Raw genomic sequence first — 25,775 nt, 5'->3', positions numbered from 1 at the left:
ATAGCTTCTACTCCTCTTACTTATTCAAAGCTTCTAAATTCTTATCTCTCCACTTTATAAAAAGGTTCGAAAATTCTTGCTCTATTGTCTCATCCACTTCAATCTACATGTTGGACGATGTCCCCAACTCAGACCGGAGACTCGAAGTCGAAGATGGATCAACCTTTTATGAAGTTCCACGTATCTCCAACGACAACTATTGAAGATCGGACACCGACTTAGTCCTGCACATAAAGGGATAATAAGATCATGCCTTTGGTTATTACCAAAGTCTGTCAAGGAGCTGACCTTCTTCCTCCATGGGCTTGCACTTTTTGCAGTCGTCAGGGATCAAGTCCTCAGTTTCTTGACTAGTAATTTTTAGGCCAGCCACGAGAAGATCTTGACTTCGGGAGCACCTCAACAGCTACCTCTTCGAAAACCTTATGTTTCCGGGATGTCGAGACTAGAAGTTCTACACAGTTTTCTCCTCCGCCTCAACATCAACAACTCAACACCCAGCCCCTTCATCACCAACTGCTACAAGGAACCAAGTTGAAGCTGATGCTGACGATATGAAGACGTCAACATATGTGACCAGCCCCGAAACCTATAGGATGGATATGACAAACTCAATCGCTTTGATTGAGCTACCCCCGCGCACTAGGAATTTCTGGGTACTTAGGGTACCATGTCTGGTTTGATGATTGCTTGTAGTTCCCTAGTGTGTTGCTTTGAGTATTTGTATCTGTTGTTGTGTGCATGTATGTCTTGCTATTTAGACGTTCCCGCCCTTTTTAATTGTTTGAAATTTGTAAAACAGAAATTAAAAATGGAAATCTGTCAGTGTACTGTTTTGCTAATAAAAATAGTTTGGTAGCTCCGATTGATGTGATTCCAATTGCACTAGAACCAGTATGAAATTATCTTTCAGATGCCGCTAACCTTGTATTTTTAGGATTTTTGTGAGATTTTTAATAAATAAAACTTGATCACTGTTTCTGGTTAGTATTTTTGAGGCTCAAAAATTGAAAATAAATATTTTTGAATGATTCCAATTGTGTTGATCTTGTTCTGTTACTGTGCATCTAGGAAAAATACCAGTAGCCTCTGTTAGTGGTATTTTGTCTCTGGTTATGGTTGTATGGGTGTTACCGGCAATGATAGGATTAAAGTTTGCCTCGCCGATGTATTGCTAACTGCTAGTTAGTTGGGTAGATTAACGAAAGACTCTAACTCTAAACCCGTTAGCAGTTGTTTTTCAACCGTCAGGGAAACTAACTCAGACTCCTATCTACGCTGACTACTTCAAGATCCGCTGAAGCATCTCCACCTCATCAAGAAAGCAGAAGCCCCTACCTTCAAGAGTGACTGCACCTCGGCGAGAAGACATACTAATTTGGTCTAACCTTAGAGCATAACCGCACTAACCTCGAGGATATCTTCTTGAAACCATCCTCTAACACACCGTCTAACAAGCCGAGAGAACAATAGCGTCAAAGCCAAACTACATCACATGGTTCATCTGTTCCTCATCAAGTGAAGCTCATGAAGATACCTCAAGACTCAAGATTAGGTGTAATCCACCCGCTCACTTAGCTGGTATAAGTCAGCACCAACCCTCAAGCTGAAGATTGTCTCCGACGACCTTCGTTGCTGCTTCACATGGATACCAACCAGGAGTTTCATCGACCTACTAACTTACCACGCGTCATATGACTTAGTCAACACCGTGAGTGCCTCTTGAAGCCGTGGCCTACAATTCTCCCCTGAAGATTCTTCAACTGATTACGGAAGATCGATGACTTCTTCAGAAACCCAGACAGAACCACAAGGCAGAAGCTCTAAGTTTTCCAGAACCCCTACTGAACAATCTTAAGGGTGGAAGACGTCGTCTTCCACTAAAAACTTAAGCTAACTTTAGAAGTTTTCGACCTTTCTAACGCACCGTTGGGATACACACTCTCCTTGAAACATGGACTCTAACACCTGCTTGGAGTAGTCTACCTCTTCACGAAGCTATCTCTCGGCGGGAAATCTATCATGCCTCTTGGAAGCTGAAGCTATGACCTTATCAAAAACTGCACAGCTACCGACATTGGAGTTTAACTTAAGTCGACCTTTAAAACCTCCCTAGTACTACGCTTAGTAATCTCGGGACGAGATTATTTTAAGGGTGGAAGAGCTGTAACACCCCAACTTTTGCAACCATGTTTAGTTGTCCATAATACAAAAATCAGGGGGAACAAAAACTTTTTCTAAAAGACTGATTAAGATGTTTTGTCTTGTTCTGCTTGTAATTAATTTGCCTTGATCTGCTGGTGGAGGAATTGTCTTGTTGTGCTTGTTGCAATTGTCTTGAGTTACCTCATAGAACAACACCTCAAATGTTAAAACAACTTAACAACTCACTAAATAAAACACATGTGTGGCCCTGGAAAAATTCATTTCCTTTCATTACCAATGCATAAACCCTATGCTTAGTGTTTTCCCCATAAGAACCTAAACACACAATTTCTAGTCTCCAGAATAATAGTGAAGCTATGGTCACTCTTGTATTACCTTAACCCCCTCTCTTTCAAATAATTGAAACTTTTGACATAAACCCCAAAAGCACTTTTTTTTTGTCCTATGACTCAAAATCTTAATTCAAAGGATTTTTTTTCAAAAACCCTTCTTTTAAATTTGACTATGAACACCTTTGAGCATAGTATCACAAAATAGTTTCTAAAAAGACATAGTTTTATTTTGGCACAAAGTATTTACCAAATGGCTTATCCTTACCTACGTGACTCTAAAAAAATCTTGTGAAAGCCTTTGTATGTAATTTTGGTTTCTTAAAATTATAAAATGGAATGATCCATATTTTCTATTTCATCCATGGATTATTCTACTCATATGAGAATAATAATTGTTGCCACATGCTTATGCATTAAAGAGGAGTCCATTATCTGTTGTCCATGTTGTCCCGGTATGGATGTCTAAGTTGAGAATAATCAAAAGCGAGAAATCCAAAATGCGAGCTTTCTCCTTAGACCTTTGTACAGGCGGCATGGAGGTACCCCATTGTGACACTTGGTTAAAACATGTGTATTGCGATGATCCGGTAGTCCAAGCTAATTAGGACAAGGTGCGGGCACTATTAGTATACTATGCATGAGGCTTGTAACTTGTAAGATATAATTTACATAATTCATATGCTTTATTACTACCGTTGACAAAATTGTTTCATGTTTTCAAAATAAAAGCTCTAGCACAAAAATAGCAATCGATGCTTTCCTCTTTGAAGGACCATTCTTTTTACTTTTATGTTGAGTCAGTTCACCTATTTCTCTCCACCCCAAGAAGCAAACACTTGTGTGAACTGTGCATTGATTCCTACATACTTGCATATTACATTTATTATATTACTCTATGTTGACAATTATCCATGAGATATACATGTTATAAGTTGAAAGCAACCGCTGAAACTTAATCTTCCTTTGTGTTGCTTCAATACCTTTACTTTGATTTATTGCTTTATGAGTTAACTCTTATGCAAGACTTATTGATGCTTGTCTTGAAGTACTATTCATGAAAAGTCTTTGCTATATGATTCACTTGTTTACTCATGTCATATACATTGTTTTGATCGCTGCATTCATTACATATGTTTACAAATCGTATGATCAAGGTTATGATGGCATGTCACTCCAGAAATTATCTTTGTTATCGTTTTACCTGCTCGGGACGAGCAGAACTAAGCTTGGGGATGCTGATACGTCTCCGACGTATCGATAATTTCTTATGTTCCATGCCACATTATTGATGATATCTACATGTTTTATGCACACTTTATGTCATATTCGTGCATTTTTTGGAACTAACCTATTAACAAGATGCCGAAGAGCCAGTTGCTGTTTTCTACTGTTTTTGGTTTCAGAAATCCTAGTAACGAAATATTCTCGGAATTGGACGAAATCAACGCCCAGGGTCCTATTTTGCCACGAAGCTTCCAGAAGACCGAAGAGGAGATGAAGTGGGGCCACGAGGCGGCCAAACCCTAGGGCGGCGCGGCCTGGCCCTTGGCCGCGCCGACCTGTGGTGTGGGGCCCTCGTGCCGCCTCTTTACCTGCCCTTCCGCCTACAAATAGCCTTCATCGCGAAACCCCCAGTACCGAGAGCCAAGATACGGAAAACCTTCCAGAGACGCCGCCGCCGCCAATCCCATCTCGGGGGATTCAGGAGATCGCCTCCGGCACCCTGCCGGAGAGGGGAATCATCTCCCGGAGGACTCTACGCCACCATGGTCGCCTCCGGAGTGATGAGTGAGTAGTCTACCCCTGGACTATGGGTCCATAGCAGTAGCTAGATGGTTGTCTTCTCCTCATTGTGCTTAATTGTCGGGTCTTGTGAGCTGCCTAACATGATCAAGATCATCTATCTGTAATTCTATATGTTGCGTTTGTTGGGATCCGATGAATAGAGAATACTATGTTATGTTGATTATCAATTTATGTCTATGTGTTGTTTATGATCTTGCATGCTCTCCGTTACTAGTAGATGCTCTGGCCAAGTAGATGCTTGTAACTCCAAGAGGGAGTATTTATGCTCGATAGTGGGTTCATGTCTCCGTGAATCTGGGGGAGTGACAGAAACCTCTAAGATTATGGATGTGCTGTTGCCACTAGGGATAAAACATTGGTGCTATGTTCGAGGATGTAGTTACTGATTACATTACGCGCAATACTTAATGCAATTGTCTGTTGTTAGTGATGACCCACAAGTATAGGGGATCGCAACAGTCTTCGAGGGAAGTAAAACCCAATTTATTGATTCGACACAAGGGGAGACAAAGAACACTTGGAAGCCTTAACAGCGGAGTTGTCAATTCAGCTGCACCTGGAAACAGACTTGCTCGCAAGAGTTTATCAGTAGTAACAGTTTTATAGCAGTAGGAGTAGTGAAATAACAGCAGCAGAGTAACAGAGACAGCAGTAGTGATTTTAGTAAACAGCAGGATTAAAATACTGTAGGCACAGGGACGGATGACGGGCGTTGCATGGATGAGAGAAACTCATGTAACAATCATAGCAGGGCATTTGCAGATAATAATAAAACGGTGTCCAAGTACAAAGCAATCAATAGGCATGTGTTCCATATATAGTCGTGCGTGCTCACAATGAGAAACTTGCACAACATCTTTTGTCCTACCAGCCGGTGGCAGCCGGGCCTCAAGGGAAACTACTGGATATTAAGGTACTCCTTTTAATAGAGTACCGGAGCAAAGCATTAACACTCCGTGAACACATGTGATCCTCACATCGCTACCATTCCCTCCGGTTGTCCTGATTTCTGTCACTTAGGCCATCGGTTCGGACGACGACATGTGTATACAACTTATAGATAAGACCATAAACAATGAATATCATGATGAAACAATAACATGTTCAGATCTGAGATCATGGCACTCGGGCCCTAGTGACAAGCATTAAGCATAACAAGTTGCAACAATATCATCAAAGTACCAATAACGGACACTAGGCACTATGCCCTAACAATCTTATGCTATTACATGACCAATCTCATCCAATCCCTACCATCCCCTTCGGCCTACAGCGGGGGAATTACTCACACATGGATGGGGGGAACATGGCTGGTTGATGTAGAGGCGTTGGCGGTGATGGCGGTGATGATCTCCTCCAATTCCCCGTCCCGGCGGAGTGCCAGAACGGAGACTTCTGGCTCCCGCGACGGAGTTTCGCGATGTGGCGGCGTTCTGGAGGGTTTACGGCGACTTCGACTTCTCTCCTGGTGTTTTTAGGTCGAGGCCGATAAATAGTCCGAAGGAGGGCGTCGGAGGCCGGCCGAGGGGGCCACACCACAGGGCCGCGCGGGCCCCCCCTGGGCCGCGCCGCCCTATGGTGTGGGGCCCTCGGGCCTCCACTTCAATTGTCCTTCTGGCTCCGTTAGTTTCCTGGGAAAATAGGGCCTTCTGCATAAATTCCGAGGTTTTTCCCGAAAGTTGGATTTCTGCACAAAAACGAGACACAGAGCGATTCTGCTGAAAACAGCGATAGTCCGTGGTAGGTGCATCCAAAATACACACATGTGAGGCAAAACACTGGCAAACGGGGTCGGGACAGTAGATACGTTGTGGACGTATCAACTCCCCCCAAGCTTAGCTTATTGCATGTCCTCAAGCAATTCAGTTAACAACTGAGCGATAAAAGAACTTTCACGAACACATTTGCTCATATGATGTATATATTCTCATGCAATGGCTAATACTCGAGCAGTTCATAATGAGATACATGCAAATGAGATCATCTAACAGCTATGTCAATCATGGAGAGGTACTGATGCGTGTGGTTGGCACGTCCGTTGGGAACCCCAAGAGGAAGGTGTGATGCGCACAACGGCAAGTTTCCCTCAGTAAGAAACCAAGGTTTAATCGGACCAGTAGGAGTCAAGAAGCACGTTGAAGATTGATGGCGGCGAGATGTAGTGCGGTGCAACACCAGGGATTCCGGCGCCAACGTGGAACCTGCACAACACAACCAAGATACTTTGCCCCAACGAAACAGTGAGGTTGTCAATCTCACCGGCTTGCTGTAACAAAGAGTTAACCGTATTGTGTGGAAGATGATTGTTTGCAGAAAACAGTAGAACAGTATTGCAGTAGATTGTATTTCAGTAAGAGAATTGGACCGGGGTCCACAGTTCACTAGAGGTGTCTCTCCCATAAGACGAACAGCATGTTGGGTGAACAAATTACAGTTGGGCAATTGACAAATAAAGAGAGTATGACCATGCACATACATATCATGATGAGTATAGTGAGATTTAATTGGGCATTACGACAAAGTACATAGACCGTCATCCAACTGCATCTATGCCTAAAAAGTCCACCTTCAGGTTATCATCCGAACCCCCTCCAGTATTAAGTTGCTAACAACAGACAATTGCATTAAGTATTGCGCGTAATGTAACTAGTGACTACATCCTTGAACATAGCACTAATGTTTTATCCCTAGTGGCAACAGCACATCCATAACCTTAGAGGTTCTTGTCACCCCTCCAGATTCACGGAGACATGAACCCACTATCGAGCATAAATACTCCCTCTTGGAGTTACTAGCATCAACTTGGCCAGAGCATCTACTAATAACGGAGAGCATGCAAGATCATAAACAACACATAGCATAACTTTGATAATCAACATAACAAGTATTCTCTATTCATCGGATCCCAACAAACGCAACATATAGAATTACAGATGGACGATCTTGATCATGTTAGGCAGCTCACAAGATCCGACAATGATAGCACAATGGGGAGAAGACAACCATCTAGCTACTGCTATGGACCCATAGTCCAGGGGTAGACTACTCACACATCACACCGGAGGCGACCATGGCGGCGTAGAGTCCTCCGGGAGATGATTCCCCTCTCCGGCAGGGTGCCGGAGGCGATCTCCTGGATCCCCCGAGATGGGATCGGCGGCGGCGGCGTCTCTGGAAGGTTTTCCGTATCGTGGCTCTCGGTACTGGGGGTTTCGTCACGGAGACTTTTTATAGGCGAAAGGGCAGGTCAAGAGGCGGCACGGGGGCCCCACACCACAGGCCGGCGCGGCCAAGGGGGGGGGCCGCGCCGCCCTATAGTGTGGCCCCTCCGTGGCCCCTCTTCGTCTCTCCTTCGGACTTCTGGAAGCTTCGTGAGAAAATAGGCCCCTGGGCTTTGATTTCGTCCAATTCCGAGAATATTTCCTTACTAGGATTTCTGAAACCAAAAACAATGAAAACGACAAGCGGCACTTCGGCATCTTGTTAATAGGTTAGTTCCAGAAAATGCACGAATATGACATAAAGTGTGCATAAAACATGTAGATAACATCAATAATGTGGCATGGAACATAAGAAATTATCGATACGTCGGAGACGTATCAGGTACCAACAATTAATAATAAGCATCATGAATCATGCATATAAGCAGAATTGCAATGTTCATAAGAGAGCATGATAAAGTGGTATCTCGCTTGCCTGTATTTGATTGGCAAAACATAAATGCCCGGGCACCTCTGGAGTTCATAGAAAGACTAAAAGTAGTGATTGTCAAAAGATAAATGCATCAAAGTTATACCATAATCAATCATATTTTGAGACAAGCATATTATACTAAGAATGACAGTTGTGCTCTCAAGATAGTGCTCAAAGAAATAATGGAGACACAACATAAAAGTAAAAGATTGACCCTTCGCAGAGAGAAGCAGGGATTAACATGCGCTAGAGCTTTTCATTTTTATAAAGATAGGAGTAAAATTATTTTGAGAGGTGTTTGTTGTTGTCAACGAATGGTAATGGGTACACTAACTACCTCGCCAACCGGACTTTCAAGAGCGGCTCCCATGAATTATTGCATATTTATTTGGCACTCCTTCCAACCTTTCTTTCACAAACCATGGCTAACCGAATCCTCGGGTGCCTGCCAACAATCTCATACCATGAAGGAGTGCCTTTTTATTTTAGTTTTATTATGACGATGACACTCCCCCCAACCTTTGCTTACACAAGCCATGGCTAACCGAATCCTTCGGGTGCCGTCCAACAATCACAAACCATGGAGGAGTGTCTATTTAAGTTAATTAATTCGGGACTGGGAATCCCATTGCCAGCTCTTTTTGCAAAATTATTGGATAAGCGGATGTGCCACTAGTCCATATGAGAGTCCGTCAAAAGTAAATGACAAGGTTGAAAGCTAAACACCACATACTTCCTCATGAGCTATGAAACATAAACACAAATTGAGAAACATTTTGAAGGTTTTAAAGGTAGCGCATGAGAATTTACTTGGAATGGTTTGAAATGCCATGCATAGGTATTTATGGTGGACACTTTGGAATAACTTGGTTTTCATGTGTTTGGAAGCACGAGCAGTGTTCCCGCTCAGTACAAGTGAAGGCTAGCAATAGACTAGGGAGCGACAAATCAAGAGAGCGATGCTTGTCATAATCATGCTTGCGGCAAAATATATTAACGGAGGCATAAAAGTGATACAAGAACTCTGAAGCAATATAGATCATCGAGGCTTAATTGACTTTTTGTTCAGTCATATGCATGCGTGAGCATGTGCCAAGTCGATATAAATGAATTATTCAGAGGAGGATACCACAATGCCATACTTACTTATGAATAAAACAATGCAAACAAACATACATGACATGCTACTCATATTAATAAATTGGAGCTAAACATGAGAGATCATGAACTACTAGACTTTCTCAAATAACATATACCTCACATGAACCAACTAAGCATGCTCACATGGATGAGTATATGTACAAAAATGAAAACAAATAGAGTTCATACCAGCCTCTCACCACAATCAGATTGTCGTAGATCGTCATTATTGCCTTTTCACTTGTGCAGCTTGGATAATATGAAATAAAAACCACGCTCCAGCCACCGAAGACCATTGAACTCATAAAGAACTTTACAAACCAGAGAAGAACAGCAAATATTTTTGGTGTTTTCAAATTGCAAATAAGAACAAGAGGAAACAAATAAACAAAGCAAAATCTTTTTGGGTTTTCTTATAGCAAACTAGCAATAGCAAATAAAGTGAAACAAATGCAAGAAACCAAAGCAAACAAATGGTGAAGAGAAACAACAGAAATATTTTTGGTCTTTTTGTGTTTTGGGAAGGAAACAAAGCGAAATCAAGAAATAGCAAACTAAAAGAAACACAGAAAAGCGAGATGGCAGAAATCTGCCAAAACCTGACAGCAGTACAGAAATCGATTTTTACAAAAATCTTACGTTGCTCAGATCGAAAAGTGTTCAACTAATGAAAGTTAGATAACAACCTGGGGAACCTGCACAAAAATTTGCAGCTCAAAATGACGCTCTGGCTATTTTTGAAAATTTTTACGGTAACGTTCCAGAATCTGTTTTCAGGCAGCACTTCCCCAAATATCATCTTCCTCTTATTAGAAAACCACTCAAACGAACAAAACAAGTATGTGCAAGTATCCAGCAACCATAATATGCAAAGAATGAGTGATGCCGGTATACCTCCCCCCAAGCTTAGGCTTTTGGCCTAAGTGGAGTTCAACCCCAACGAGGGTCGTTGTTCCTCGCCGGTGGGTAGTCCATGGAGTAGTCATAGTAAAGCTCATGCGCAGAAGAAAAGCGTGGAGGCTCCGCATATCCACCATGTTGATGCGAGGAACTTGCTGCATCGGATGATGAGTCGAGGTGCTCCTCGACCTCCGTGTCGTCTCTTGCATGTTGACCTCCTCTCTCTATGTGTGCATCCAGTGCACCTTCTGTAACCGACCAATCTCTCCTGGAATCAAAGTTAGACAAAACAGGCGCAGGCAATCTTACTAGTTTCTCAGTTTTCTTAGTTATTCTCCAAACTTTCTTATAAAATATCATCTTATAATACAGGTTACCCAAGTTGGAGGAATCTGAAACAAATTCATGTTTAATCATAGAGGCTATATCAAGTTTTTCTATGGGGAACGGAATATCAAAATGATGAGGTTCTACATTATGAAAAGCTAGTAAACGAGAGGCGATGAGACCTCCACAAATTCCACCTTTCTCACGGTTAGTAGCAAGTCTATAAGCTATTAATTCCCCCAAATTATAAGACCTACTATTTTGCAGTGCTGCAGCTAGAAAAGCTAAATCCGGGATAGAAAGTTTACCACCAATCCTTTTAGCGAGAACGCATTTGGTAATAAAATAGGCAAAGTAGCGGATAGCCGGGAGCTGAATACTAGTGATTTTACCACTTTCACCTGAGAAACTCCTTCCATCGCAAATCATCTTGTAAAGATCCGAGAGTTCTTGCGGCGATCCCTTTATCTTCTCGCACGACCCCCATTGCGGTATTCTAATTGCTGCACAAAAAGCACTAAATGGCAAGTTGACAGTTTTATTGTAAATTTTATACTGGACCGTGGGGTTAGATCGCGACCAATTAAACTTGAAGTCCTGCACAAAAGACATAGTTAATTTTACATATTGTCTTGGCTCTCCTTCAACAAAGTCACTCAGCCCTGCACGAGAAATTAGAGTTTGAACATCTTCAAATATCCCCGCGCTTCTCATGAAATCCGCGCACGGGTAGTAAGAGGGGTATACTCCCTCTTCACGATTGACTATCATAACTTGTTGGACTTCCAATTCTTGCTGGTTCAAGTGATATCTATTCCACTCCATTTTCTGAAATTTCAACAAACAATATAAAAATTTGATTTGGTGACATATAATTGAGGGAAACTACCATAGGAACTTGCTAGAGTACTAATCATGCATCAAAACTAGTTTCTACCACTTAGAACAAGCATGCAAGCTCACTAAACATGTTACCTACAGCAGCAAAATATTCAAGATATACTCAACCAAACGAAATTCTACTTGGATGGGTGGAGGAGTCACATACCGAAGAGCAAATGTGCCAAATTTCAGACAGAAATCTGGGCTGAGCAAAGAGATCGAGAAATCTGGAGCTTGCTGGCGCAAAGTTGACGTGGGAGTTAGAGATCTCTGTGGTATAACTTTTCTTCAGTTCCCCGGCAACGGCGCCAGAAATTTGCTTGATGCGTGTGGTTGGCACGTCCGTTGGGAACCCCAAGAGGAAGGTGTGATGCGCACAGCGGCAAGTTTCCCTCAGTAAGAAACCAAGGTTTAATCGGACCAGTAGGAGTCAAGAAGCACGTTGAAGGTTGATGGCGGCGAGATGTAGTGCGGCGCAACACCAGTGATTCCGGCGCCAACGTGGAACCTGCACAACACAACCAAGATACTTTGCCCCAACGAAACAGTGAGGTTGTCAATCTCACCGGCTTGCTGTAACAAAGAGTTAACCGTATTGTGTGGAAGATGATTGTTTGCAGAAAAACAGTAGAACAGCATTGCAGTAGATTGTATTTCAGTAAAGAGAATTGGACCGGGGTCCACAGTTCACTAGAGGTGTCTCTCCCATAAGACGAACAGCATGTTGGGTGAACAAATTACAGTTGGGCAATTGACAAATAAAGAGAGCATGACAATGCACATACATATCATGATGAGTATAGTGAGATTTAATTGGGCATTACGACAAAGTACATAGACCGCCATCCAACTGCATCTATGCCTAAAAAGTCCACCTTCAGGTTATCATCCGAACCCCTTCCAGTATTAAGTTGCTAACAACAGACAATTGCATTAAGTATGGTGCGTAATGTAACTAGTGACTACATCCTTGAACATAGCACTAATGTTTTATCCCTAGTGGCAACAGCACAACACAACCTTAGAACTTTCATCCTTTGTCCCAGGTGTCAATGCGAGGCATGAACCCACTATCGAGCATAAGTACTCCCTCTTGGAGTTACAAGCATCTACTTGGCCAGAGCATCTACTAGTAACGGAGAGCATGCAAGATCATAAACAACACATAGCATAACTTTGATAATCAACATAACAAGTATTCTCTATTCATCGGATCCCAACAAACGCAACATATAGAATTACAGATAGACGATCTTGATCATGTTAGGCAGCTCACAAGATCCGACAATGATAGCACAATGGGGAGAAGACAACCATCTAGCTACTGCTATGGACCCATAGTCCAGGGGTAGACTACTCACACATCACACCGGAGGCGACCATGGCGGCGTAGAGTCCTCGGGGAGATGATTCCCCTCTCCGGCAGGGTGCCGGAGGCGATCTCTGGATCCCCGAGATGGGATCGGCGGCGGCGGCGTCTCCGGAAGGTTTTCCGTATCGTGGTTCTCGATCGGGGGTTTCGTCACGGAGACTTTTTATAGGCGAAAGGGCAGGTCAAGAGGCGGCACGGGGGCCCCACACCACAGGGCCGCGCGGCCAAGGGGGGGGCCACGCCGCCCTAGGGTGTGGCCCCTCCGTGGCCCCTCTTCGTCTCTCCTTCGGACTTCTGGAAGCTTCGTGAGAAAATAGGCCCCTGGGCTTTGATTTCGTCCAATTCCGAGAATATTTCCTTACTAGGATTTCTGAAACCAAAAACAGTAGAAAATAGCAACTGGCACTTCGGCATCTTGTTAATAGGTTAGTTCCAGAAAATGCACGAATATGACATAAAGTGTGCATAAAACATGTAGATAACATCAATAATGTGGCATGGAACATAAGAAATTATCGATACGTCGGAGACGTATCAGCATCCCCAAGCTTAGTTCTGCTCGTCCCGAGCAGGTAAAACGATAACACAGATAATTTCTGGAGTGACATGCCATCATAATCTTGATCATACTATTTGTAAAGCATATGTAGTGAATGCAGCGATCGAAACAATGTATATGACATGAGTAAACAAGTGAATCATATAGCAAAGACTTTTCATGAATAGCACTTCAAGACAAGCATCAATAAGTCTTGCATAAGAGTTAACTCATAAAGCAATAATTCAAAGTAGAGATATTGAAGCAACACAAAAGAAGATTAAGTTTCAGCGGTTGCTTTCAACTTGTAACATGTATATCTCATGGATATTGTCAACATAGAGTAATATAATAAGTGCAATAAGCAAGTATGTAGGAATCAATGCATAGTTCACACAAGTGTTTGCTTCTTGAGGTGGAGAGAAATAGGTGAAATGACTCAACATTGAAAGTAAAAGAATGGTCCTCATAGAGGAAAAGCATCGATTGCTATATTTGTGCTAGAGCTTTGATTTTGAAAACATGAAACAATTTTGTCAACGGTAGTAATAAAGCATATGCATCATGTAAATTATATCTTATAAGTTGCAAGCCTCATGCATAGTGTACTAATAGTGCCCGCACCTTGTCCTAATTAGCTTGGACTACCTGGATTATCACCGCAATACATATGCTTTAACCAAGTATCACAAAGGGGTACCTCTATGCCGCTTTGTACAAAGGTCTAAGGAGAAAGCTCGCATTTGGATTTCTCGCTTTTGATTATTCTCAACTTAGACATCCATACCGGGACAACATAGACAACAGATAATGGACTCCTCTTTTAATGCTTTAAGCATTCAACAATAATTAATTCTTTTCTCATTAGAGATTTGAGGATGTTTGTCCAAAACTGAAACTTCCACCATGGATCATGGCTTTAGTTAGCGGCCCAATGTTCTTCTCTCACAATATGCATGCTCAAACCATTCAACTCAGTGTAGATCGCCCTTACTTCAGACAAGACGAACATGCATAGCAACTCACATGAAATTCAACAATGAACAGTTGATGGCGTCCCCAGTAAGCATGGTTATCGCACAACAAGCAACTTAATAAGAGATAAAGTGCATAATTACATATTCAATACCACAATAGTTTTTAAGCTATTTGTCCCATGAGCTATATATTGCATAGGTGAATGATGGAATTTTAAAGGTAGCACTCAAGCAATTTACTTTGGAATGGCGGAAAATACCATGTAGTATAGGTAGGTATGGTGGACACAAATGGCATAGTGGTTGGCTCAAGTATTTTGGATGCATGAGAAGTATTCCCTCTCGATACAAGGTTTAGGCTAGCAAGGCTTATTTGAAACAAACACAAGGATGAACCGGTGCAGAAAAACTCACATAAAAGATATATTGAAAACATTATAAGACTCTACACCGTCTTCCTTGTTGTTCAAACTCAATACTAGAAATTATCTAGACCTTAGAGAAACCAAATATGCAAACCAAATTTTAGCATGCTCTATGTATTTCTTCATTAATGGGTGCAAAGCATATGATGCAAGAGCTTAATCATGAGCACAACAATTGCCAAGTATCACATTACCCAAAACATTTATAGCAATTACTACATGTATCATTTTCCAATTCCAACCATATAACAATTTAACGAAGGAGAAACTTCGCCATGAATACTATGAGTAGAAACCAAGGACATACTTGTCCATATGCTACAGCGGAGCGTGTCTCTCTCCCATAAAGTGAATGCTAGGATCCATTTTATTCAAACAAAACAAAAACAAAAACAAACCGACGCTCCAAGAAAAAGCACATAAGATGTGATGGAATAAAAATATAGTTTCAGGGGAGGAACCTGATAATGTTGTCGATGAAGAAGGGGATGCCTTGGGCATCCCCAAGCTTAGACGCTTGAGTCTTCTTGATATATGCAGGGGTGAACCACCGGGGCATCCCCAAGCTTAGAGCTTTCACTCTCCTTGATCATGTTGCATCATACTCCTCTCTTGATCCTTGAAAACTTCCTCCACACCAAACTCGAAACAACTCATTAGAGGGTTAGTGCACATTATAAATTGACATATTCAGAGGTGACACAATCATTCTTAACACTTCTGGACATTGCATAATGCTACTGGACATTAGTGGATCAAAGAAATTCATCCAACATAGCGAAAGAGGCAATGCGAAATAAAAGGCAGAATCTGTCAAAACAGAACAGTTCGTATTGACGAATTTTAAAATGGCACCAGACTTGCTCAAATGAAAATGCCCAAATTGAATGAAAGTTGCGTACATATCTGAGGATCATGCACGTAAATTGGCATAATTTTCTGAGTTTCCTACAGGGAGGTGGACCCAGATTCGTGACAGCAAAGAAATCTGGAACTGTGCAGTAATCCAAATCTAGTACTTACTTTTCTATCAACGGCTTAACTTGGCACAACAGAACACAAAACTAAGATAAGGAGAGGTTGCTACAGTAGTAAACAACTTCCAAGACACAAAATAAAAACAAAGTACTGTAGGTAAAAACATGGGTTGTCTCCCATAAGCGCTTTTCTTTAACGCCTTTCAGCTAGGCGCAGAAAGTGTGTATCAAGTATTATCAAGAGACGAAGTGTTAACCTTACCTTGGGCTTTACCCTTACCTTTCTTATTGTTCTTCTTTCCCTTTGGTTTAGGAAATATATGATTTCCCCCCGGTATTGAGGTGAATTTCAGAGTGCCTTCTCCAACATCAATGACTGCTCCCAATAGTTTCAGCAAGGATCTTCCGAGTGTGAGTTTTCCTGTTTCAACAACAAGATAATCAATGGATATTGTTCTTCCAAGAATGGTTGTATGCACACCTGCGGCTATTCCTTTAGGAATTATAGTAGAGTTATCAATGAGAGTTATTTCTTCTCCTCCTTCCTCAAATCCCCAAAGTTTCAAAAATTTATAAATACTTTCAGGCATAAGGCAAAATTCATACATAATATCACAGTAGGCATGGAGAGTTCAATCACCGATAACAATTTTAACAGCAGGATCCCACAATGAGAGTTTAGAGTTCACTAAAACTTGTTCAAGACGATTACGAACGTGGCAATAGTTATCATCCAAGCGAGATGTACTTATCTCGAGATTATTTAATCTACTATATATGCTAGCGAGGGCTGAATCAAAGTTATTAGCTGAATCATGTGATGCAACCAACTTCTTTATGGCATTAAAAGCTTGATCCCCATTGCAATGAAGGAAATCTCCTCCCACTAAAGTATCCAAAGCATATCTATAGCGAACCATAAGACCAAAATAAAAATTACTAAGGAGCAAACTTAGAGTCATTTGAGGTTCAGTTTTACGATAAGAAGTAAAAATTCTAGACCAAGCATCCTTAAAACTCTCCTCATCCCCTTGTTTAAAAGTGAAGACTAATTCTTCAGGCGAAGAAGTAACAGGTTCAGAGCTAGACATGGTAACAAAAGTAACTAATTTTTTGTATTTTTAATATAGAGTGCAAGACAATAAAGCAAACTAGATAAAGTAAATGCAAGTAAACTAATTTTTTTTTGTGTTTTTGATATAGCAAACAAGATAGCAAGTAAAGTAAAACTAGCAACTAATTTTTTTGTATTTTGATTTAGTGCAGCAAACAAAGTAGTAAATAAAACTAAGCAGGACAAAAACAAAGTAAAGAGATTGAGAAGTGGAGACTCCCCTTGCAGCGTGTCTTGATCTCCCCGGCAACGGCACCAGAAATTTGTTGCTGGCGCAAAGTTGACGTGGGAGTTAGAGATCTTTGTGGTATAACTTTTCTTCAGTTCCCCGGCAACGGCGCCAGAAATTTGCTTGATGCGTGTGGTTGGCACGTCCGTTGGGAACCCCAAGAGGAAGGTGTGATGCGCACAGCGGCAAGTTTCCCTCAGTAAGAAACCAAGGTTTAATCGGACCAGTAGGAGTCAAGAAGCACGTTGAAGGTTGATGGCGGTGAGATGTAGTGCGGCGCAACACCAGTGATTCCGGCGCCAACGTGGAACCTGCACAACACAACCAAGATACTTTGCCCCAACGAAACAGTGAGGTTGTCAATCTCACCGGCTTGCTGTAACAAAGAGTTAACCGTATTGTGTGGAAGATGATTGTTTGCAGAAAAACAGTAGAGAACGATGTGCAAGAGATTGTATTTCAGTAAAGAGAATTGGACCGGGGTCCACAGTTCACTAGAGGTGTCTCTCCCATAAGACGAACAGCATGTTGGGTGAACAAATTACAGTTGGGCAATTGACAAATAAAGAGAGCATGACAATGCACATACATATCATGATGAGTATAGTGAGATTTAATTGGGCATTACGACAAAGTACATAGACCGCCATCCAACTGCATCTATGCCTAAAAAGTCCACCTTCAGGTTATCATCCGAACCCCTTCCAGTATTAAGTTGCTAACAACAGACAATTGCATTAAGTATGGTGCGTAATGTAACTAGTGACTACATCCTTGAACATAGCACTAATGTTTTATCCCTAGTGGCAACAGCACAACACAACCTTAGAACTTTCTCACATCGTCCCGGTGTCAATGCAGGCATGAACCCACTATCGAGCATAAGTACTCCCTCTTGGAGTTACAAGCATCTACTTGGCCAGAGCATCTACTAGTAACGGAGAGCATGCAAGATCATAAACAACACATAGCATAACTTTGATAATCAACATAACAAGTATTCTCTATTCATCGGATCCCAACAAACGCAACATATAGAATTACAGATAGACGATCTTGATCATGTTAGGCAGCTCACAAGATCCGACAATGATAGCACAATGGGGAGAAGACAACCATCTAGCTACTGCTATGGACCCATAGTCCAGGGGTAGACTACTCACACATCACACCGGAGGCGACCATGGCGGCGTAGAGTCCTCCGGGAGATGATTCCCCTCTCCGGCAGGGTGCCGGAGGCGATCTCCTGGATCCCCCGAGATGGGATCGGCGGCGGCGACGTCTCCGGAAGGTTTTCCGTATCGTGGTTCTCGGTGCGGGGTTTCGTCACGGAGACTTTTTATAGGCGAAAGGGCAGGTCAAGAGGCGGCACGGGGCCCCACACCACGGGGCCGCGCGGCCAAGGGGGGCCGCGCCGCCTAGGGTGTGGCCCCTCCGTGGCCCCTCTTCGTCTCTCCTTCGGACTTCTGGAAGCTTCGTGAGAAAATAGGCCCCTGGGCTTTGATTTCGTCCAATTCCGAGAATATTTCCTTACTAGGATTTCTGAAACCAAAAACAGCAGAAAACAGCAACTGGCACTTCGGCATCTTGTTAATAGGTTAGTTCCAGAAAATGCACGAATATGACATAAAGTGTGCATAAAACATGTAGATAACATCAATAATGTGGCATGGAACATAAGAAATTATCGATACGTCGGAGACGTATCAGAGCTCTGGAGCAAAAACGCGAGTGAGAGGAACTTGGTGTCGATTTTTTTGGGAGAGAGAAGAGTCTGGGAGAAAGAGATGACAAAGTGGGGCAGAGGGGGGCCCACACCACATGGTGGCGCGGCCACCTCCTTGGCCGCGCCGGCCTGTGGTCTGGCGCCCTCTGGTGCCCCACAGGTCATCCTCTGGTGCTCCCAGGTGCCTCGTGGAAAAATAGGACCAACGGTATAATTTTTGTGAATTTTTGAAAACTTTGAAAAACGCACATTTCTGGGTATTTAGTTTATTATTACTGGCCAGGAAAAATTTTGAAATCTTCAAATAACTAAAGAACTTTGCAAATTAAAAATGCTACAGCAACTAGAGCAAATGGAGGAAGAAAAGTATGTTGTTTACCCTCTCTATGCATACAAAAAGTATTTGTTAACAAGGTTGATCAAGTCTTGCCACCAAATAAATTTTACATAGCATAAGAAGAAATAAACCTCAAATCAATCATGTTACCTTGAATTGTATTGATATGGATCCAATCACAAGAGTTTGATATTCTTCCTTAGGCTCATATATAGGACAATCAATAGTTCCCACTTTGATAGTTCTCACATTAGAAATAGTATTAACTCCACATGCCCTCTCAATCCTCTTGGGAAAATAAACGGTATGCTCCCTATCATCAACATTGAAAGTAACCTTTCCTTTATTGCAATCAATAACAGCCCCTGCGGTGTTAAGAAAAGGTCTCCCAAGAATAATAGACATATTATCATCTTCCGGCATTTCCAACACAACAAAATCAGTTAATATCAAGCAGTTAGTAGTAACTTGAACAGGAACATTCTCACATATACCAACAGGAATAGCAGTAGATTTATCAGCCATTTGCAAAGATATATCAGTAGGTATCAACTTATCTAAGTAAAGTCTCTTATAAAGAGAAAAAGGCATAACACTAACACCGGCTCCCAAGTCACATAGAGCAGTTTTAACATAATTATTCTTGATAGAACAAGGAATAGTAGGTATACCTGGGTCGCCCAACTTCTTTGGAATTTTGCCATTGAAAGAGTAATTAGCAAGCATAGTGGAAATTTCCTCATTGGGGATTTTCCTTTTGTTAGTAACAATATCTTTCATATACTTTGAATAAGGAGGCAATTTAATAGCATCAGTCAAAGGGATTTGCAAGAATAAAGGTTTCATCCAATCGCAAAATTTATTATAGTGTTCTTCTTCCTTTGATTTTAATTTCTTAGCAGGAAAAGGCATTTGCTTTTGCACCCAAGGTTCTCTTTCATTACCATGTTTCTCAGCAATAAAATCTTCTTTAGTATACTTTTTATTTTTAGCATGCTTTTCAGGTTCTTCTTCAACCTCTTCTTTATCAGGAGTATTATTCTTATCATTATCATTATCATGTTCATTACCACTTTCAGTTTCAGCATCAGAAATAGAAATACTATTAGGATCATTAACAGGTTCAGAGGATTCTACAACATTTTTATGTTTCTTCTTCTTTTTCTTCCTAGAATGAGCACTAGGTTCAATGCATTGAGAATCTTGCTCAATTCTTTTGGGATGCCCTTCAGGATATAGAGGATCCTGGGTAGAGACACCACCTCTAGTTGTTACTTCATAAGCATGTTTCTCTTTAGAATTATTCCCTAACAAGTCATTTTGCACTTTAGTGAGTTGATCAATTTGAGTTTGAATCATTTGAAAATGTTTAACAAGCATCTTAACATCATTGGAGGTTCTCTCCACAATATCATGCAATTCACTAATAGCTCGAGAATTTTCCATTAAATGATTCTCTACTCTCATATTAAAATTTTCTTGCTTAACAATATAATTATCAAACTCATCTAAGCATTGTGCAGGAGGTTTCGAATACGGAATATCTTCCCTAGTAAAGCGTTGAAGGGAGTTTACCTCAATCATGGATGAAGGGGGAATTATCTCACATATATCTTCTATGGGAGGTAGATTCTTCACATCTTCAGATTTAATACCTTTCTCCTTGAGAGACTTCTTGGCTTCCCTCATATCTTCATCATTCAATTTAATTAAACCTCGCTTCTTCAATATTGGAGTTGAAGTCGGTTCAGGCGTAGTCCATTCATCATGATTCCGGCTTATTTTAGCCAATAATTCTTCAGCGTCGTCTGGAGTTCTTTTCCTGAAAACACAACCAGCACAACTATCCAGGTATGCCCTAGACTCAATGGTTAGTCCACTATAAAATATATCAAGTAAATCATGCTTTTCCAGATCATGCTCAGGCCGAGCTCTAATAAGAGAGCAGAATCTCGACCAAGCCTCAGGCAATTTCTCTTCATCTCCCTGTTCAAAATTATAAATTCTCTGCAAAGCAATATGTTGCGCACTAGCAGGAAAGTATTTGCGGAAGAAAACATCAAGCAATTCTTTCGGACTTTTAATAGAATTTGGTGGCAAATTATTATACCAAGTTTTAGCGTCATCCTTTAATGAGAATGGAAAGATTTTAGCAACAAAGTAAGTACGCATCTTGACATCATCAGAAAACAAGCTACTAAGAGTAGATAACTCAGTCATGTGTTCAACAGCACTTTCTTTTTCAGTACCACAAAAGGGTGTTTTCTCAACAATAGCTATATGAGATAGATCAAGAGAAAAATCATAATCTTTATCCCTAATGTTTATAGGAGATGTGGCAAACTTAGGATCAGGAGACAGTTTATATCTAACAGCATGTTCTGCAAGCAACTTTTTAATTTTTCTTGCATCAGTAGTAGCATTGCATTTTTCAATAAAATCATCATTAAGCTCCACATAATCTTCCTCAGGATCATCACTAAAATAACCAAGTTCAGGTGAACTAACAGGTGTAGTAGCATTAGGAGTTTCAGTATTTTCAATTTGTCTAGACCTAGCAATTGTAGCATCTAGGAAAGATCCCAATGAACCACTATCATCAAGCACAGCAGAAACATTATCAATATTATGAGAGTGTTCAGATTCAGCAGATGTACCCGCATGCGAAGCATGTGGTGGTGAAACAAGTTTATCAATCACAGATGGTGAATCAAGTGTAGCGGAGGTACTCAGAATTGTACCTTTTCTTGTAGTGGATGGTAATATGGCGATCTTAGTATCGCGAGGTTTACCCATGATGGAGAATTTGCAGCGAACAATATTAATCCAAGTGAACTTCCAAATAAAGCTATGCTCCCCGGCAACGGCGCCAGAAAATAGTCTTGATGACCCACAAGTATAGGGGATCGCAACAGTCTTCGAGGGAAGTAAAACCCAATTTATTGATTTGACACAAGGGGAGACAAAGAACACTTGGAAGCCTTAACAGCGGAGTTGTCAATTCAGCTGCACTGAAACAGACTTGCTCGCAAGAGTTTATCGATAAGTAATTTTATAGCGATGCGATAGTGAAATAACAGCAGCAGAGTAACAGAGACAGCAGTAGTGATTTTAGTAAACAGCAGGATTAAAATACTATAGGCACAGGGACGGATGACGGGCGTTGCATGGATGAGAGAAACTCATGTAACAATCATAGCAGGGCATTTGCAGATAATAATAAAATGGTGTCCAAGTACAAAGCAATCAATAGGCATGTGTTCCATATATAGTCGTGCGTGCTCACAATGAGAAACTTGCACAACATCTTTTGTCCTACCAGCCGGTGGCAGCCGGGCCTCAAGGGAAACTACTGGATATTAAGGTACTCCTTTTAATAGAGTACCGGAGCAAAGCATTAACACTCCGTGAACACATGTGATCCTCACATCGCTACCATTCCCTCCGGTTGTCCCGATTTCTGTCACTTCGGGGCCATCGGTTCCGGACAGCGACATGTGTATACAACTTATAGATAAGACCATAAACAATGAATATCATGATGAAACAATAACATGTTCAGATCTGAGATCATGGCACTCGGGCCCTAGTGACAAGCATTAAGCATAACAAGTTGCAACAATATCATCAAAGTACCAATAACGGACACTAGGCACTATGCCCTAACAATCTTATGCTATTACATGACCAATCTCATCCAATCCCTACCATCCCCTTCGGCCTACAGCGGGGGAATTACTCACACATGGATGGGGGAAACATGGCTGGTTGATGTAGAGGCGTTGGCGGTGATGGCGGTGATGATCTCCTCCAATTCCCCGTCCCGGCGGAGTGCCGTAACGGAGACTCGGCTCCCGCGACGGAGTTTCGCGATGTGGCGGCGTTCTGGAGGGTTTCTGGCGACTTCGACTTCTCTCCTGGTGTTTTTAGGTCGAGGCCGATAAATAGTCCGAAGGAGGGCGTCGGAGGCCGGCCGAGGGGGCCACACCACAGGGCCGCGCGGGCCCCCCCTGGGCCGCGCCGCCCTATGGTGTGGGGCCCTCGGGCCTCCACTTCAATTGTCCTTCTGGCTCCGTTAGTTTCCTGGGAAAATAGGGCCTTCTGCATAAATTCCGAGGTTTTTCCCGAAAGTTGGATTTCTGCACAAAAACGAGACACCAGAGCAGTTCTGCTGAAAACAGCGTTAGTCCGTGTTAGTTGCATCCAAAATACACAAATTAGAGGCAAAACAATAGCAAAAGTGTTCGGGAAAGTAGATACGTTTTGGACGTATCAGTTAGCAACTTAATACTGGAGGGGGTTCGGATGATAACCTGAAGGTGGACTTTTTAGGCATAGATGCATGCTGGATAGCGGTCTATGTACTTTGTCGTAATGCCCAATTAAATCTCACTATACTCATCATAATATGTATGTGCATGGTCATGCCCTCTTTATTTGTCAATTGCCCAACTGTAATTTGTTCACCAACATGCTGTTTATCTTATGGGAGAGACACCTCTAGTGAACTGTGGACCCCGGTCCAATTCTCTATACTGAAATACAATCTACTGCAATACTGTTCTACTGTTTTCTGCAAACAATCATCATCCACACTATACATCTAATCCTTTGTTACAGCAAGCCGGTGAGATTGACAACCTCGCTGTTTCGTTGGGGCAAAGTACTTTGGTTGTGTTGTGCAGGTTCCACGTTGGCGCCGGAATCTCTGGTGTTGCGCCGCACTACATCCCGCCGCCATCAACCTTCAACGTGCTTCTTGACTCCTACTGGTTCGATTAAACCTTGGTTTCTTACTGAGGGAAACTTGCCGCTGTGCGCATCACACCTTCCTCTTGGGGTTCCCAACGGACGTGTCAACTACACGCATCAAGCAAATTTCTGGCGCTGTTGCCGGGGAGATCAAGACACGCTGCAAGGGGAGTCTCCACATCCCAATCTCTTTACTTTGTTTTTGTCTTGCTTAGTTTTATTTACTACTTTGTTTGCTGCACTAAATCAAAATACAAAAAAAATTAGTTGCTAGTTTTACTTTATTTGCTATCTTGTTTGCTATATCAAAAATACAAAAAAATTAGTTACTTGCATTTACTTTATCTAGTTTGCTTTATTTACTGTCCTGCACTCTATATTAAAAATACAAAAAAAATTAGTTACTTTTGTTACCATGTCTAGCTCTGAACCTGTTACTTCTTCGCCTGAAGAATTAGTCTTCACTTTTAAACAAGGGGATGAGGAGAGTTTTAAGGATGCTTGGTCTAGAATTTTTACTTCTTATCGTAAAACTGAACCTCAAATGACTCTAAGTTTGCTCCTTAGTAATTTTTATTTTGGTCTTATGATTCGCTATAGATATGCTTTAGATGCTTTAGTGGGAGGAGATTTCCTTCATTGCAATGGGGATCAAGCTTTTAATGCCATAAAGAAGTTGGTTGCATCACATGATTCAGCTAATAACTTTGATTCAGCCCTTATTAGCATTTATAATAGATTAAACAATCTCGAGATAAGTACATCTCGCTTGGATGACAACTATCACCATGTTCGTAATCGTCTTGAACAAGTTTTAGTGAACTCTAAACCTTCATTATGGGATCCTACTGTTAAAATTGTTATCGGTGATCAAACTCTTCGTGCCAACTGTGATATTATGCCTGAATTCTGCCTTATACCTGAGTGCATTTATAAATCTTTGAAACTTTGGGGAGTTGATGAAGGAGGAGAAGAAATAACTCTCATTGATAACTCTGTTATAATTCCTAAGGGAATAGCCGTAGGTGTGCATACAACCATTCTTGGAAGAACAATATCCATTGATTATCTTGTTATTGAATGTGTAGGGACAGGAAAAATCACACTCGGAAGATCCCTGCTGAAACTATTGGGAGCAGTCATAGATGTGGGAGAAGGCACCCTAGAATTCACCTCTACACCGGGGGGGAATCATATATTTCCTAAATCAAAGGGAAAGAAAAACAACAAGAAAGGTAAGGGTAAAGCCCAAGGTAAGGTCGACACACCGTCTCTTGATAATACTTGATACACACTTTCTGCGCCTAGCTGAAAGGCGTTAAAGAAAAGCGCTTATGGGAGACAACCCATGTTTTTACTACAGTACTTTGTTTTTATTTTGAGTCTTGGAAGTTGTTTACTACTGTAGCAACCTCTCCTTATCTTAGTTTAGTGTTTTGTTGTGCCAAGTAAAGTCGTTGATAGTAAAGTTCATACTAGATTTGGATTACTGCGCAGAAACAGATTTCTTTGCTGTCACGAATCTGGGCTGTTTTCTCTGTAGGTAACTCAGAAAATTATTCCAATTTACGTGAGTGATCCTCAGATATGTACGCAACTTTCATTCAATTTGAGCATTTTCATTTGAGCAAGTCTGGTGCCCCAATAAAATTCGTCAATACGAACTGTTCTGTTTTTGACAGATTCTGCCTTTTATTTCGCATTGCCAGTTTTGTTATGTTCGATGGATATTTCGATTCCATTGACTTTCAGTAGCTTTGTGCAATGTCCAGAAGTTTTAAGAATGATTATGTCACCTCTGAACATGTATATTTTGATTGTGCACTAACCCTCTAATGAGTTGTTCTAAGTTTGGTGTGGAGGAAGTTTTCAAGGATCAAGAGAGGAGTATGATGCAATATGATCAAGGAGAGTGAAAGCTCTAAGCTTGGGGATGCCCCGGTGGTTCACCCCTGCATATTCTAAGAAGACTCAAGCGTCTAAGCTTGGGGATGCCCAAGGCATCCCCTTCTTCATCGACAACAATATCAGGTTCCTCCCCTGAAACTATATTTTTATTCCGTCACATCTTATGTGCTTTTC

This window comes from Lolium perenne, chromosome 2, assembly GCF_019359855.2.
Source record: "Lolium perenne isolate Kyuss_39 chromosome 2, Kyuss_2.0, whole genome shotgun sequence".
Taxonomy (NCBI): domain Eukaryota; kingdom Viridiplantae; phylum Streptophyta; class Magnoliopsida; order Poales; family Poaceae; genus Lolium; species Lolium perenne.
The sequence above is the reverse complement of the archived record's forward strand: the minus strand, read 5'-3'. Positions refer to the sequence as shown.